General features: G+C 49.4%; 4 pseudogenes; all 4 read left to right on the top strand.

The window, feature by feature from the left end:
• The first annotated feature begins 2,721 nt into the window (after positions 1–2,721).
• Positions 2,722–2,934, top strand: LOC124720270 (annotated as a pseudogene).
• Positions 2,935–6,211: 3,277 nt separating this feature from the next.
• On the top strand, positions 6,212–6,424 carry LOC124720277 (annotated as a pseudogene).
• Positions 6,425–9,701: 3,277 nt separating this feature from the next.
• Positions 9,702–9,914, top strand: LOC124720286 (annotated as a pseudogene).
• A 3,276-nt stretch (positions 9,915–13,190) lies between these two features.
• LOC124720297 lies at positions 13,191–13,403 on the top strand (annotated as a pseudogene).
• The last annotated feature ends 2,248 nt before the right edge of the window (positions 13,404–15,651 follow it).

Here is a 15,651-nt window from a genome sequence, read left to right on the forward strand (position 1 = left end):
GGAGGGTAGTACTGGGCTGTTGACGAGTGCTCTCCTATATTGTCGTTCCTTCCGGCACTTGCTTTTGCGATGTTTTCGACGGTCGCCTGTTGCCATATCAGCCCGCACCACCGTATGTCACTCCCTCATGTGGAACGCACACGCTGCAAGCATTTAGGCCCTGACACTGCGGTTTTTCATCTCTGGCGGTACTCCGCAAGGATACCGCCCTTCGATTGTGCCATTCCAGCACTAATCGAAGTGCTAGGTTTTCCGGCCTGTTAGGAGACCGCTTCTGCAAAATGTGCGAGGAGATTTTTGCTGGTTGCGAGCTACCCGCCGATTTTCTAGCTGTACATATTGGCTTTAATCCAAAGGTCACAGGTCACTGATGGGCTAAAGACGTACGTCCCATCACCGTTCTTAACACTGATTATAAGTTGGTGGCACGAAGTGTGGCTTCACGTCTTAAACAGGGAATGAATAAGGTACTTTGTCCCACTCAATCATGTGGCGTTTCGAATCGAACCACCTTCACCGCTGCTTCTATATACCGTGATGCTGTCTTACTCACCCACCGCCGACGCTCGAACCCCGGCTGCAATTGATCCCTAGATTTCGCCGGTGCCTCCGATAGGGTCTCCCATCCTACCTGCTGGCCGTTATGTAGCGGATGGGTTTCGGGGAGCACTTCATAAGAGTCATCCGGCACTTCTTGGATGGAGCAAATTCCACAATCATTGTGAACGGTTGCAGATCACGACCAATTTCCATCAGACGATCAGTTCGACAAGGGTGTCCCTTGTCAGTGTATTTTATCGCTTTGGCGCTGTACCCCATGCTGCGTGACATCGGACGGATGGTCAATGGTGTTCCTTTCCCAGGCGTCACCTTCCGCAGTGTGGCGTAGGCGGATGGTGTAGGTGTGTTTGTAGCAAACGCCAGGGACATCGATTCGGTTCGCCGAGTCCTCCACGTTTATGAACGAGCATCCGGTGCCATGTTAAAATCCAACAAAATGGTGCTAATCCCACTAGGACCACGATCATTGACCATCGAACGCCCATGCTACCGGATTGTAGGGGAACAACGTATCTTGGGTCTTGAGGTGACTGCCTGTCCACAGCGCATGTTAACACTCACGTGCAGGCGGATTCTCACGCGCATCAGAGGACTTTGCGTGAGTCACACTGATCAACGACTCGACCTCCATCAACGAATCCAACTGATTAATACTTACATCCTATCACGGGCATGGTATGTAGCACAACTCCTTACGCTACCGAAACAAACCAGCAGAGCCATCTCACAAACAGTATATTGCCTATTGTGGCGGCGTGCACTATTCAAAGTTGATGCACAGACTTGTACACTGCCAAAAGTCGATAGTCGCCTTGGACTCATTGACTTTCCCCACAAATGTGCGGCAATCCTGATTCACCGTATCGCCACTTTGCGTGAGATTGACCCAGGTGGGACAACAGCGGTGCTTTTCGACCGTTATCGCCTACAATCGGCGCGTGCACCAGTATGATTGACACATATTCCATTCCGGATGACGACAGTCAAGGACTATCACCTCAATCAAAGTTACATCCTAGCAGTGGCCACCGACAAGGCACGCACATCGAAGCGCCTTTACTAGGCGCTTCGAGGCCAGCTCACACCACACAAATTGGAGGACAGACGACCGTCGGTCATCTGGCACCACGCTTGGGCTAATATCAACCACCTAGCCCTTCCCACAGAAGTTTCAGCGCTATGGTATCGCGTTGTAAACAATTTAATACCCACTAATCATCGCCTGGCGGCCATCCTCCTATGGCCCTCGGCTGCTTGCGGCCGATGTGGTGACGTAGACACCAGAGAGCATCGTCTCCTATGCCCTCACGTCACAGAAGTGTGGGACCTTGCACGTGTGCTATTAACGCTGATCGGTGGGACTACACTGGACTATGTGTCAGTCGACTGGTTCCTTAACCCTGGTATTCAGACCAACCCCCGAACACGACGTAACGCAATGGTGTGTCTCTTGGGCCAAACCATTTTCACGATCTATGACCTTTGCCTCGCAGATGCTGTCTCTTTCATGGACTACCTTTGGAGCCAGCATCGCCTGGCGGAATCTGACCGGAAATATACCATTACTTTTGCAAGATTTCTTAAAGTTGCAATGGTTCATGGTTATCAAAAGGTGTTCCGGGCTAACTAAGGCACCTCGTATAAGAATTGCCTGAGTGTACCCCTGGATCTTTGTCACTCGGACTTTCAAACTACCCTTGACTTACCCATACCCCAGATTTGATATTGGCCTTCTGGGCATCACTAGAGTAGACTGTTCTGTGATACTGATAATATGGAAATTGGTAACATGCGAATTGTGTGAACCTTGTATGAAAAATTATTGGAAAATTGGAAAACGCATAATCTATCTTAGAGGATTATTACTTTGTTAATTCTATGGGCGATGGGATTATCTCGCCAGTTCGTTTGAGTGTGCTGCGTCGCTGTTTTTTTTTTATTTTGCCTTCGTTTCTGTCTTTATTTATTTCTTTCTATTTAGTTTTTAAAATCATCACTTGCCTCACACCTGCAGAGGGAGGTGTGTTTCTGAGTAGTGTGTCGTCGCCCCCTGAGGCATAGCAGAGTATGCCTCCGCTTTTATTTTCGGTTTATGGCAATAAGTCTTGCTACTAACAACACCCTGCTTTACGTGCTGCGTCGACACTAGAGGATGGCGGCATTTTTGGAGAGGAAAAGGTAGGGCTATAGGGGAGGTAGGAGGGAAAAAAAGTGTAGTATCTGTTCTTATCAGCTTAATATCTGATACGTCCTGCATCACACGACCAGAATATTAAACTCATTTTTGGCTTCTGACGGAGTGCTAGGGGCTTGCTCCACCTCTGTAGCGGGTTGGCCCGGCATTGCAGTACCGCCGGGATCGGCCCACCTAAAATTAATTAAAACACAGCCTGAAATGGGTTAACATTCTGCAGTGATCAGATATTCCGCTGGTAGCAAAACTTGTCGTAGTTGTTGATGTGCCCAGTAGTTAGTTGCTTACACACCACGATTTCTTTTAATTAATTTAAGATTATCTTAAGTAATTTTTTTTTTTTTTTTTTTTTTTTGCGGTTAGCCGGACCGCACTTGCAGCCGCATTACGCTAGGCTGGTAATTTATGGGGGCACAGGACAGTGCCTTCGGATGCCTCGTTAGCGTCTCTTATGGTCTGGTCACAGATAATTTTAATTAAATTGTTTGGAGTTATAACCTTAGCTCCTCGCGAACGTCGTCGTCGTCGCCGCCGCACGCACGCAGAATACGTGTGTACACACGCACACACACATATGCAGTAGGTGGTGGACGACGTAAGCACTCGGCTAGGTGTAGCTCGCGCCAGTATAGCTCGCACCGGCCTGACGCTGCTGTGGGGCGGCCTCACGGCTTCTCCACTGCCCTGGCAGCTAGCGGCGTTCAAATAGGAGTCGCAGTTTACTCCTCGACATGGAGGGTAGTACTGGGCTGTTGACGAGTGCTCTCGTATATTGTCGTTCCTTCCGGCACTTGCTTTTGCGATGTTTTCGACGGTCGCCTGTTGCCATATCAGCCCGCACCACCGTATGTCACTCCCTCATGTGGAACGCACACGCTGCAAGCATTTAGGCCCTGACACTGCGGTTTTTCATCTCTGGCGGTACTCCGCAAGGATACCGCCCTTCGATTGTGCCATTCCAGCACTAATCGAAGTGCTAGGTTTTCCGGCTTGTTAGGAGACCGCTTCTGCAAAATGTGCGAGGAGATTTTTGCTGGTTGCGAGCTACCCGCCGATTTTCTAGCTGTACATATTGGCTTTAATCCAAAGGTCACAGGTCACTGATGGGCTAAAGACGTACGTCCCATCACCGTTCTTAACACTGATTATAAGTTGGTGGCACGAAGTGTGGCTTCACGTCTTAAACAGGGAATGAATAAGGTACTTTGTCCCACTCAATCATGTGGCGTTTCGAATCGAACCACCTTCACCGCTGCTTCTATATACCGTGATGCTGTCTTACTCACCCACCGCCGACGCTCGAACCCCGGCTGCAATTGATCCCTAGATTTCGCCGGTGCCTCCGATAGGGTCTCCCATCCTACCTGCTGGCCGTTATGTAGCGGATGGGTTTCGGGGAGCACTTCATAAGAGTCATCCGGCACTTCTTGGATGGAGCAAATTCCACAATCATTGTGAACGGTTGCAGATCACGACCAATTTCCATCAGACGATCAGTTCGACAAGGGTGTCCCTTGTCAGTGTATTTTATCGCTTTGGCGCTGTACCCCATGCTGCGTGACATCGGACGGATGGTCGATGGTGTTCCTTTCCCAGGCGTCACCTTCCGCAGTGTGGCGTAGGCGGATGGTGTAGGTGTGTTTGTAGCAAACGCCAGGGACATCGATTCGGTTCGCCGAGTCCTCCACGTTTATGAACGAGCATCCGGTGCCATGTTAAAATCCAACAAAATGGTGCTAATCCCACTAGGACCACGATCATTGACCATCGAACGCCCATGCTACCGGATTGTAGGGGAACAACGTATCTTGGGTCTTGAGGTGACTGCCTGTCCACAGCGCATGTTAACACTCACGTGCAGGCGGATTCTCACGCGCATCACAGGACTTTGCGTGAGTCACACTGATCAACGACTCGACCTCCATCAACGAATCCAACTGATTAATACTTACATCCTATCACGGGCATGGTATGTAGCACAACTCCTTACGCTACCGAAACAAACCAGCAGAGCCATCTCACAAACAGTATATTGCCTATTGTGGCGGCGTGCACTATTCAAAGTTGATGCACAGACTTGTACACTGCCAAAAGTCGATAGTCGCCTTGGACTCATTGACTTTCCCCACAAATGTGCGGCAATCCTGATTCACCGTATCGCCACTTTGCGTGAGATTGACCCAGGTGGGACAACAGCGGTGCTTTTCGACCGTTATCGCCTACAATCGGCGCGTGCACCAGTATGCTTGACACATATTCCATTCCGGATGACGACAGTCAAGGACTATCACCTCAATCAAAGTTACATCCTAGCAGTGGCCACCGACAAGGCACGCACATCGAAGCGCCTTTACTAGGCGCTTCGAGGCCAGCTCACACCACACAAATTGGAGGACAGACGACCGTCGGTCATCTGGCACCACGCTTGGGCTAATATCAACCACCTAGCCCTTCCCACAGAAGTTTCAGCGCTATGGTATCGCGTTGTAAACAATTTAATACCCACTAATCATCGCCTGGCGGCCATCCTCCTATGGCCCTCGGCTGCTTGCGGCCGATGTGGTGACGTAGACACCAGAGAGCATCGTCTCCTATGCCCTCACGTCACAGAAGTGTGGGACCTTGCACGTGTGCTATTAACGCTGATCGGTGGGACTACACTGGACTATGTGTCAGTCGACTGGTTCCTTAACCCTGGTATTCAGACCAACCCCCGAACACGACGTAACGCAATGGTGTGTCTCTTGGGCCAAACCATTTTCACGATCTATGACCTTTGCCTCGCAGATGCTGTCTCTTTCATGGACTACCTTTGGAGCCAGCATCGCCTGGCGGAATCTGACCGGAAATATACCATTACTTTTGCAAGATTTCTTAAAGTTGCAATGGTTCATGGTTATCAAAAGGTGTTCCGGGCTAACTAAGGCACCTCGTATAAGAATTGCCTGAGTGTACCCCTGGATCTTTGTCACTCGGACTTTCAAACTACCCTTGACTTACCCATACCCCAGATTTGATATTGGCCTTCTGGGCATCACTAGAGTAGACTGTTCTGTGATACTGATAATATGGAAATTGGTAACATGCGAATTGTGTGAACCTTGTATGAAAAATTATTGGAAAATTGGAAAACGCATAATCTATCTTAGAGGATTATTACTTTGTTAATTCTATGGGCGATGGGATTATCTCGCCAGTTCGTTTGAGTGTGCTGCGTCGCTGTTTTTTTTTTTTATTTTGCCTTCATTTCTGTCTTTATTTATTTCTTTCTATTTAGTTTTTAAAATCATCACTTGCCTCACACCTGCAGAGGGAGGTGTGTTTCTGAGTAGTGTGTCGTCGCCCCCTGAGGCATAGCAGAGTATGCCTCCGCTTTTATTTTCGGTTTATGGCAATAAGTCTTGCTACTAACAACACCCTGCTTTACATGCTGCGTCGACACTAGAGGATGGCGGCATTTTTGGAGAGGAAAAGGTAGGGCTATAGGGGAGGTAGGAGGGAAAAAAAGTGTAGTATCTGTTCTTATCAGCTTAATATCTGATACGTCCTGCATCACACGACCAGAATATTAAACTCATTTTTGGCTTCTGACGGAGTGCTAGGGGCTTGCTCCACCTCTGTAGCGGGTTGGCCCGGCATTGCAGTACCGCCGGGATCGGCCCACCTAAAATTAATTAAAACACAGCCTGAAATGGGTTAACATTCTGCAGTGATCAGATATTCCGCTGGTAGCAAAACTTGTCGTAGTTGTTGATGTGCCCAGTAGTTAGTTGCTTACACACCACGATTTCTTTTAGTTAATTTAAGATTATCTTAAGTAATTTTTTTTTTTTTTTTTTTTTTTTGCGGTTAGCCGGACCGCACTTGCAGCCGCATTACGCTAGGCTGGTAATTTATGGGGGCACAGGACAGTGCCTTCGGATGCCTCGTTAGCGTCTCTTATGGTCTGGTCACAGATAATTTTAATTAAATTGTTTGGAGTTATAACCTTAGCTCCTCGCGAACGTCGTCGTCGTCGCCGCCGCACGCACGCAGATAACGTGTGTACACACGCACACACACATATGCAGTAGGTGGTGGACGACGTAAGCACTCGGCTAGGTGTAGCTCGCGCCAGTATAGCTCGCACCGGCCTGACGCTGCTGTGGGGCGGCCTCACGGCTTCTCCACTGCCCTGGCAGCTAGCGGCGTTCAAATAGGAGTCGCAGTTTACTCCTCGACATGGAGGGTAGTACTGGGCTGTTGACGAGTGCTCTCGTATATTGTCGTTCCTTCCGGCACTTGCTTTTGCGATGTTTTCGACGGTCGCCTGTTGCCATATCAGCCCGCACCACCGTATGTCACTCCCTCATGTGGAACGCACACGCTGCAAGCATTTAGGCCCTGACACTGCGGTTTTTCATCTCTGGCGGTACTCCGCAAGGATACCGCCCTTCGATTGTGCCATTCCAGCACTAATCGAAGTGCTAGGTTTTCCGGCCTGTTAGGAGACCGCTTCTGCAAAATGTGCGAGGAGATTTTTGCTGGTTGCGAGCTACCCGCCGATTTTCTAGCTGTACATATTGGCTTTAATCCAAAGGTCACAGGTCACTGATGGGCTAAAGACGTACGTCCCATCACCGTTCTTAACACTGATTATAAGTTGGTGGCACGAAGTGTGGCTTCACGTCTTAAACAGGGAATGAATAAGGTACTTTGTCCCACTCAATCATGTGGCGTTTCGAATCGAACCACCTTCACCGCTGCTTCTATATACCGTGATGCTGTCTTACTCACCCACCGCCGACGCTCGAACCCCGGCTGCAATTGATCCCTAGATTTCGCCGGTGCCTCCGATAGGGTCTCCCATCCTACCTGCTGGCCGTTATGTAGCGGATGGGTTTCGGGGAGCACTTCATAAGAGTCATCCGGCACTTCTTGGATGGAGCAAATTCCACAATCATTGTGAACGGTTGCAGATCACGACCAATTTCCATCAGACGATCAGTTCGACAAGGGTGTCCCTTGTCAGTGTATTTTATCGCTTTGGCGCTGTACCCCATGCTGCGTGACATCGGACGGATGGTCGATGGTGTTCCTTTCCCAGGCGTCACCTTCCGCAGTGTGGCGTAGGCGGATGGTGTAGGTGTGTTTGTAGCAAACGCCAGGGACATCGATTCGGTTCGCCGAGTCCTCCACGTTTATGAACGAGCATCCGGTGCCATGTTAAAATCCAACAAAATGGTGCTAATCCCACTAGGACCACGATCATTGACCATCGAACGCCCATGCTACCGGATTGTAGGGGAACAACGTATCTTGGGTCTTGAGGTGACTGCCTGTCCACAGCGCATGTTAACACTCACGTGCAGGCGGATTCTCACGCGCATCACAGGACTTTGCGTGAGTCACACTGATCAACGACTCGACCTCCATCAACGAATCCAACTGATTAATACTTACATCCTATCACGGGCATGGTATGTAGCACAACTCCTTACGCTACCGAAACAAACCAGCAGAGCCATCTCACAAACAGTATATTGCCTATTGTGGCGGCGTGCACTATTCAAAGTTGATGCACAGACTTGTACACTGCCAAAAGTCGATAGTCGCCTTGGACTCATTGACTTTCCCCACAAATGTGCGGCAATCCTGATTCACCGTATCGCCACTTTGCGTGAGATTGACCCAGGTGGGACAACAGCGGTGCTTTTCGACCGTTATCGCCTACAATCGGCGCGTGCACCAGTATGCTTGACACATATTCCATTCCGGATGACGACAGTCAAGGACTATCACCTCAATCAAAGTTACATCCTAGCAGTGGCCACCGACAAGGCACGCACATCGAAGCGCCTTTACTAGGCGCTTCGAGGCCAGCTCACACCACACAAATTGGAGGACAGACGACCGTCGGTCATCTGGCACCACGCTTGGGCTAATATCAACCACCTAGCCCTTCCCACAGAAGTTTCAGCGCTATGGTATCGCGTTGTAAACAATTTAATACCCACTAATCATCGCCTGGCGGCCATCCTCCTATGGCCCTCGGCTGCTTGCGGCCGATGTGGTGACGTAGACACCAGAGAGCATCGTCTCCTATGCCCTCACGTCACAGAAGTGTGGGACCTTGCACGTGTGCTATTAACGCTGATCGGTGGGACTACACTGGACTATGTGTCAGTCGACTGGTTCCTTAACCCTGGTATTCAGACCAACCCCCGAACACGACGTAACGCAATGGTGTGTCTCTTGGGCCAAACCATTTTCACGATCTATGACCTTTGCCTCGCAGATGCTGTCTCTTTCATGGACTACCTTTGGAGCCAGCATCGCCTGGCGGAATCTGACCGGAAATATACCATTACTTTTGCAAGATTTCTTAAAGTTGCAATGGTTCATGGTTATCAAAAGGTGTTCCGGGCTAACTAAGGCACCTCGTATAAGAATTGCCTGAGTGTACCCCTGGATCTTTGTCACTCGGACTTTCAAACTACCCTTGACTTACCCATACCCCAGATTTGATATTGGCCTTCTGGGCATCACTAGAGTAGACTGTTCTGTGATACTGATAATATGGAAATTGGTAACATGCGAATTGTGTGAACCTTGTATGAAAAATTATTGGAAAATTGGAAAACGCATAATCTATCTTAGAGGATTATTACTTTGTTAATTCTATGGGCGATGGGATTATCTCGCCAGTTCGTTTGAGTGTGCTGCGTCGCTGTTTTTTTTTTTTATTTTGCCTTCATTTCTGTCTTTATTTATTTCTTTCTATTTAGTTTTTAAAATCATCACTTGCCTCACACCTGCAGAGGGAGGTGTGTTTCTGAGTAGTGTGTCGTCGCCCCCTGAGGCATAGCAGAGTATGCCTCCGCTTTTATTTTCGGTTTATGGCAATAAGTCTTGCTACTAACAACACCCTGCTTTACATGCTGCGTCGACACTAGAGGATGGCGGCATTTTTGGAGAGGAAAAGGTAGGGCTATAGGGGAGGTAGGAGGGAAAAAAAGTGTAGTATCTGTTCTTATCAGCTTAATATCTGATACGTCCTGCATCACACGACCAGAATATTAAACTCATTTTTGGCTTCTGACGGAGTGCTAGGGGCTTGCTCCACCTCTGTAGCGGGTTGGCCCGGCATTGCAGTACCGCCGGGATCGGCCCACCTAAAATTAATTAAAACACAGCCTGAAATGGGTTAACATTCTGCAGTGATCAGATATTCCGCTGGTAGCAAAACTTGTCGTAGTTGTTGATGTGCCCAGTAGTTAGTTGCTTACACACCACGATTTCTTTTAGTTAATTTAAGATTATCTTAAGTAATTTTTTTTTTTTTTTTTTTTTTTGCGGTTAGCCGGACCGCACTTGCAGCCGCATTACGCTAGGCTGGTAATTTATGGGGGCACAGGACAGTGCCTTCGGATGCCTCGTTAGCGTCTCTTATGGTCTGGTCACAGATAATTTTAATTAAATTGTTTGGAGTTATAACCTTAGCTCCTCGCGAACGTCGTCGTCGTCGCCGCCGCACGCACGCAGATAACGTGTGTACACACGCACACACACATATGCAGTAGGTGGTGGACGACGTAAGCACTCGGCTAGGTGTAGCTCGCGCCAGTATAGCTCGCACCGGCCTGACGCTGCTGTGGGGCGGCCTCACGGCTTCTCCACTGCCCTGGCAGCTAGCGGCGTTCAAATAGGAGTCGCAGTTTACTCCTCGACATGGAGGGTAGTACTGGGCTGTTGACGAGTGCTCTCGTATATTGTCGTTCCTTCCGGCACTTGCTTTTGCGATGTTTTCGACGGTCGCCTGTTGCCATATCAGCCCGCACCACCGTATGTCACTCCCTCATGTGGAACGCACACGCTGCAAGCATTTAGGCCCTGACACTGCGGTTTTTCATCTCTGGCGGTACTCCGCAAGGATACCGCCCTTCGATTGTGCCATTCCAGCACTAATCGAAGTGCTAGGTTTTCCGGCCTGTTAGGAGACCGCTTCTGCAAAATGTGCGAGGAGATTTTTGCTGGTTGCGAGCTACCCGCCGATTTTCTAGCTGTACATATTGGCTTTAATCCAAAGGTCACAGGTCACTGATGGGCTAAAGACGTACGTCCCATCACCGTTCTTAACACTGATTATAAGTTGGTGGCACGAAGTGTGGCTTCACGTCTTAAACAGGGAATGAATAAGGTACTTTGTCCCACTCAATCATGTGGCGTTTCGAATCGAACCACCTTCACCGCTGCTTCTATATACCGTGATGCTGTCTTACTCACCCACCGCCGACGCTCGAACCCCGGCTGCAATTGATCCCTAGATTTCGCCGGTGCCTCCGATAGGGTCTCCCATCCTACCTGCTGGCCGTTATGTAGCGGATGGGTTTCGGGGAGCACTTCATAAGAGTCATCCGGCACTTCTTGGATGGAGCAAATTCCACAATCATTGTGAACGGTTGCAGATCACGACCAATTTCCATCAGACGATCAGTTCGACAAGGGTGTCCCTTGTCAGTGTATTTTATCGCTTTGGCGCTGTACCCCATGCTGCGTGACATCGGACGGATGGTCGATGGTGTTCCTTCCCCAGGCGTCACCTTCCGCAGTGTGGCGTAGGCGGATGGTGTAGGTGTGTTTGTAGCAAACGCCAGGGACATCGATTCGGTTCGCCGAGTCCTCCACGTTTATGAACGAGCATCCGGTGCCATGTTAAAATCCAACAAAATGGTGCTAATCCCACTAGGACCACGATCATTGACCATCGAACGCCCATGCTACCGGATTGTAGGGGAACAACGTATCTTGGGTCTTGAGGTGACTGCCTGTCCACAGCGCATGTTAACACTCACGTGCAGGCGGATTCTCACGCGCATCAGAGGACTTTGCGTGAGTCACACTGATCAACGACTCGACCTCCATCAACGAATCTAACTGATTAATACTTACATCCTATCACGGGCATGGTATGTAGCACAACTCCTTACGCTACCGAAACAAACTAGCAGAGCCATCTCACAAACAGTATATTGCCTATTGTGGCGGCGTGCACTATTCAAAGTTGATGCACAGACTTGTACACTGCCAAAAGTCGATAGTCGCCTTGGACTCATTGACTTTCCCCATAAATGTGCGGCAATCCTGATTCACCGTATCGCCACTTTGCGTGAGATTGACCCAGGTGGGACAACAGCGGTGCTTTTCGACCGTTATCGCCTACAATCGGCGCGTGCACCAGTATGCTTGACACATATTCCATTCCGGATGACGACAGTCAAGGACTATCACCTCAATCAAAGTTACATCCTAGCAGTGGCCACCGACAAGGCACGCACATCGAAGCGCCTTTACTAGGCGCTTCGAGGCCAGCTCACACCACACAAATTGGAGGACAGACGACCGTCGGTCATCTGGCACCACGCTTGGGCTAATATCAACCACCTAGCCCTTCCCACAGAAGTTTCAGCGCTATGGTATCGCGTTGTAAACAATTTAATACCCACTAATCATCGCCTGGCGGCCATCCTCCTATGGCCCTCGGCTGCTTGCGGCCGATGTGGTGACGTAGACACCAGAGAGCATCGTCTCCTATGCCCTCACGTCACAGAAGTGTGGGACCTTGCACGTGTGCTATTAACGCTGATCGGTGGGACTACACTGGACTATGTGTCAGTCGACTGGTTCCTTAACCCTGGTATTCAGACCAACCCCCGAACACGACGTAACGCAATGGTGTGTCTCTTGGACCAAACCATTTTCACGATCTATGACCTTTGCCTCGCAGATGCTGTCTCTTTCATGGACTACCTTTGGAGCCAGCATCGCCTGGCGGAATCTGACCGGAAATATACCATTACTTTTGCAAGATTTCTTAAAGTTGCAATGGTTCATGGTTATCAAAAGGTGTTCCGGGCTAACTAAGGCACCTCGTATAAGAATTGCCTGAGTGTACCCCTGGATCTTTGTCACTCGGACTTTCAAACTACCCTTGACTTACCCATACCCCAGATTTGATATTGGCCTTCTGGGCATCACTAGAGTAGACTGTTCTGTGATACTGATAATATGGAAATTGGTAACATGCGAATTGTGTGAACCTTGTATGAAAAATTATTGGAAAATTGGAAAACGCATAATCTATCTTAGAGGATTATTACTTTGTTAATTCTATGGGCGATGGGATTATCTCGCCAGTTCGTTTGAGTGTGCTGCGTCGCTGTTTTTTTTTTTTATTTTGCCTTCATTTCTGTCTTTATTTATTTCTTTCTATTTAGTTTTTAAAATCATCACTTGCCTCACACCTGCAGAGGGAGGTGTGTTTCTGAGTAGTGTGTCGTCGCCCCCTGAGGCATAGCAGAGTATGCCTCCGCTTTTATTTTCGGTTTATGGCAATAAGTCTTGCTACTAACAACACCCTGCTTTACGTGCTGCGTCGACACTAGAGGATGGCGGCATTTTTGGAGAGGAAAAGGTAGGGCTATAGGGGAGGTAGGAGGGAAAAAAAGTGTAGTATCTGTTCTTATCAGCTTAATATCTGATACGTCCTGCATCACACGACCAGAATATTAAACTCATTTTTGGCTTCTGACGGAGTGCTAGGGGCTTGCTCCACCTCTGTAGCGGGTTGGCCCGGCATTGCAGTACCGCCGGGATCGGCCCACCTAAAATTAATTAAAACACAGCCTGAAATGGGTTAACATTCTGCAGTGATCAGATATTCCGCTGGTAGCAAAACTTGTCGTAGTTGTTGATGTGCCCAGTAGTTAGTTGCTTACACACCACGATTTCTTTTAATTAATTTAAGATTATCTTAAGTAATTTTTTTTTTTTTTTTGCGGTTAGCCGGACCGCACTTGCAGCCGCATTACGCTAGGCTGGTAATTTATGGGGGCACAGGACAGTGCCTTCGGATGCCTCGTTAGCGTCTCTTATGGTCTGGTCACAGATAATTTTAATTAAATTGTTTGGAGTTATAACCTTAGCTCCTCGCGAACGTCGTCGTCGTCGCCGCCGCACGCACGCAGAATACGTGTGTACACACGCACACACACATATGCAGTAGGTGGTGGACGACGTAAGCACTCGGCTAGGTGTAGCTCGCGCCAGTATAGCTCGCACCGGCCTGACGCTGCTGTGGGGCGGCCTCACGGCTTCTCCACTGCCCTGGCAGCTAGCGGCGTTCAAATAGGAGTCGCAGTTTACTCCTCGACATGGAGGGTAGTACTGGGCTGTTGACGAGTGCTCTCGTATATTGTCGTTCCTTCCGGCACTTGCTTTTGCGATGTTTTCGACGGTCGCCTGTTGCCATATCAGCCCGCACCACCGTATGTCACTCCCTCATGTGGAACGCACACGCTGCAAGCATTTAGGCCCTGACACTGCGGTTTTTCATCTCTGGCGGTACTCCGCAAGAATACCGCCCTTCGATTGTGCCATTCCAGCACTAATCGAAGTGCTAGGTTTTCCGGCCTGTTAGGAGACCGCTTCTGCAAAATGTGCGAGGAGATTTTTGCTGGTTGCGAGCTACCCGCCGATTTTCTAGCTGTACGTATTGGCTTTAATCCAAAGGTCACAGGTCACTGATGGGCTAAAGACGTACGTCCCATCACCGTTCTTAACACTGATTATAAGTTGGTGGCACGAAGTGTGGCTTCACGTCTTAAACAGGGAATGAATAAGGTACTTTGTCCCACTCAATCATGTGGCGTTTCGAATCGAACCACCTTCACCGCTGCTTCTATATACCGTGATGCTGTCTTACTCACCCACCGCCGACGCTCGAACCCCGGCTGCAATTGATCCCTAGATTTCGCCGGTGCCTCCGATAGGGTCTCCCATCCTACCTGCTGGCCGTTATGTAGCGGATGGGTTTCGGGGAGCACTTCATAAGAGTCATCCGGCACTTCTTGGATGGAGCAAATTCCACAATCATTGTGAACGGTTGCAGATCACGACCAATTTCCATCAGACGATCAGTTCGACAAGGGTGTCCCTTGTCAGTGTATTTTATCGCTTTGGCGCTGTACCCCATGCTGCGTGACATCGGACGGATGGTCGATGGTGTTCCTTTCCCAGGCGTCACCTTCCGCAGTGTGGCGTAGGCGGATGGTGTAGGTGTGTTTGTAGCAAACGCCAGGGACATCGATTCGGTTCGCCGAGTCCTCCACGTTTATGAACGAGCATCCGGTGCCATGTTAAAATCCAACAAAATGGTGCTAATCCCACTAGGACCACGATCATTGACCATCGAACGCCCATGCTACCGGATTGTAGGGGAACAACGTATCTTGGGTCTTGAGGTGACTGCCTGTCCACAGCGCATGATAACACTCACGTGCAGGCGGATTCTCACGCGCATCACAGGACTTTGCGTGAGTCACACTGATCAACGACTCGACCTCCATCAACGAATCCAACTGATTAATACTTACATCCTATCACGGGCATGGTATGTAGCACAACTCCTTACGCTACCGAAACAAACCAGCAGAGCCATCTCACAAACAGTATATTGCCTATTGTGGCGGCGTGCACTATTCAAAGTTGATGCACAGACTTGTACACTGCCAAAAGTCGATAGTCGCCTTGGACTCATTGACTTTCCCCACAAATGTGCGGCAATCCTGATTCACCGTATCGCCACTTTGCGTGAGATTGACCCAGGTGGGACAACAGCGGTGCTTTTCGACCGTTATCGCCTACAATCGGCGCGTGCACCAGTATGCTTGACACATATTCCATTCCGGATGACGACAGTCAAGGACTATCACCTCAATCAAAGTTACATCCTAGCAGTGGCCACCGACAAGGCACGCACATCGAAGCGCCTTTACTAGGCGCTTCGAGGCCAGCTCACACCACACAAATTGGAGGACAGACGACCGTCGGTCATCTGGCACCACGCTTGGGCTAAT

The sequence above is a fragment of the Schistocerca piceifrons genome, chromosome 1 (genome assembly GCF_021461385.2).
Source record: "Schistocerca piceifrons isolate TAMUIC-IGC-003096 chromosome 1, iqSchPice1.1, whole genome shotgun sequence".
NCBI classification, from domain to species: domain Eukaryota; kingdom Metazoa; phylum Arthropoda; class Insecta; order Orthoptera; family Acrididae; genus Schistocerca; species Schistocerca piceifrons.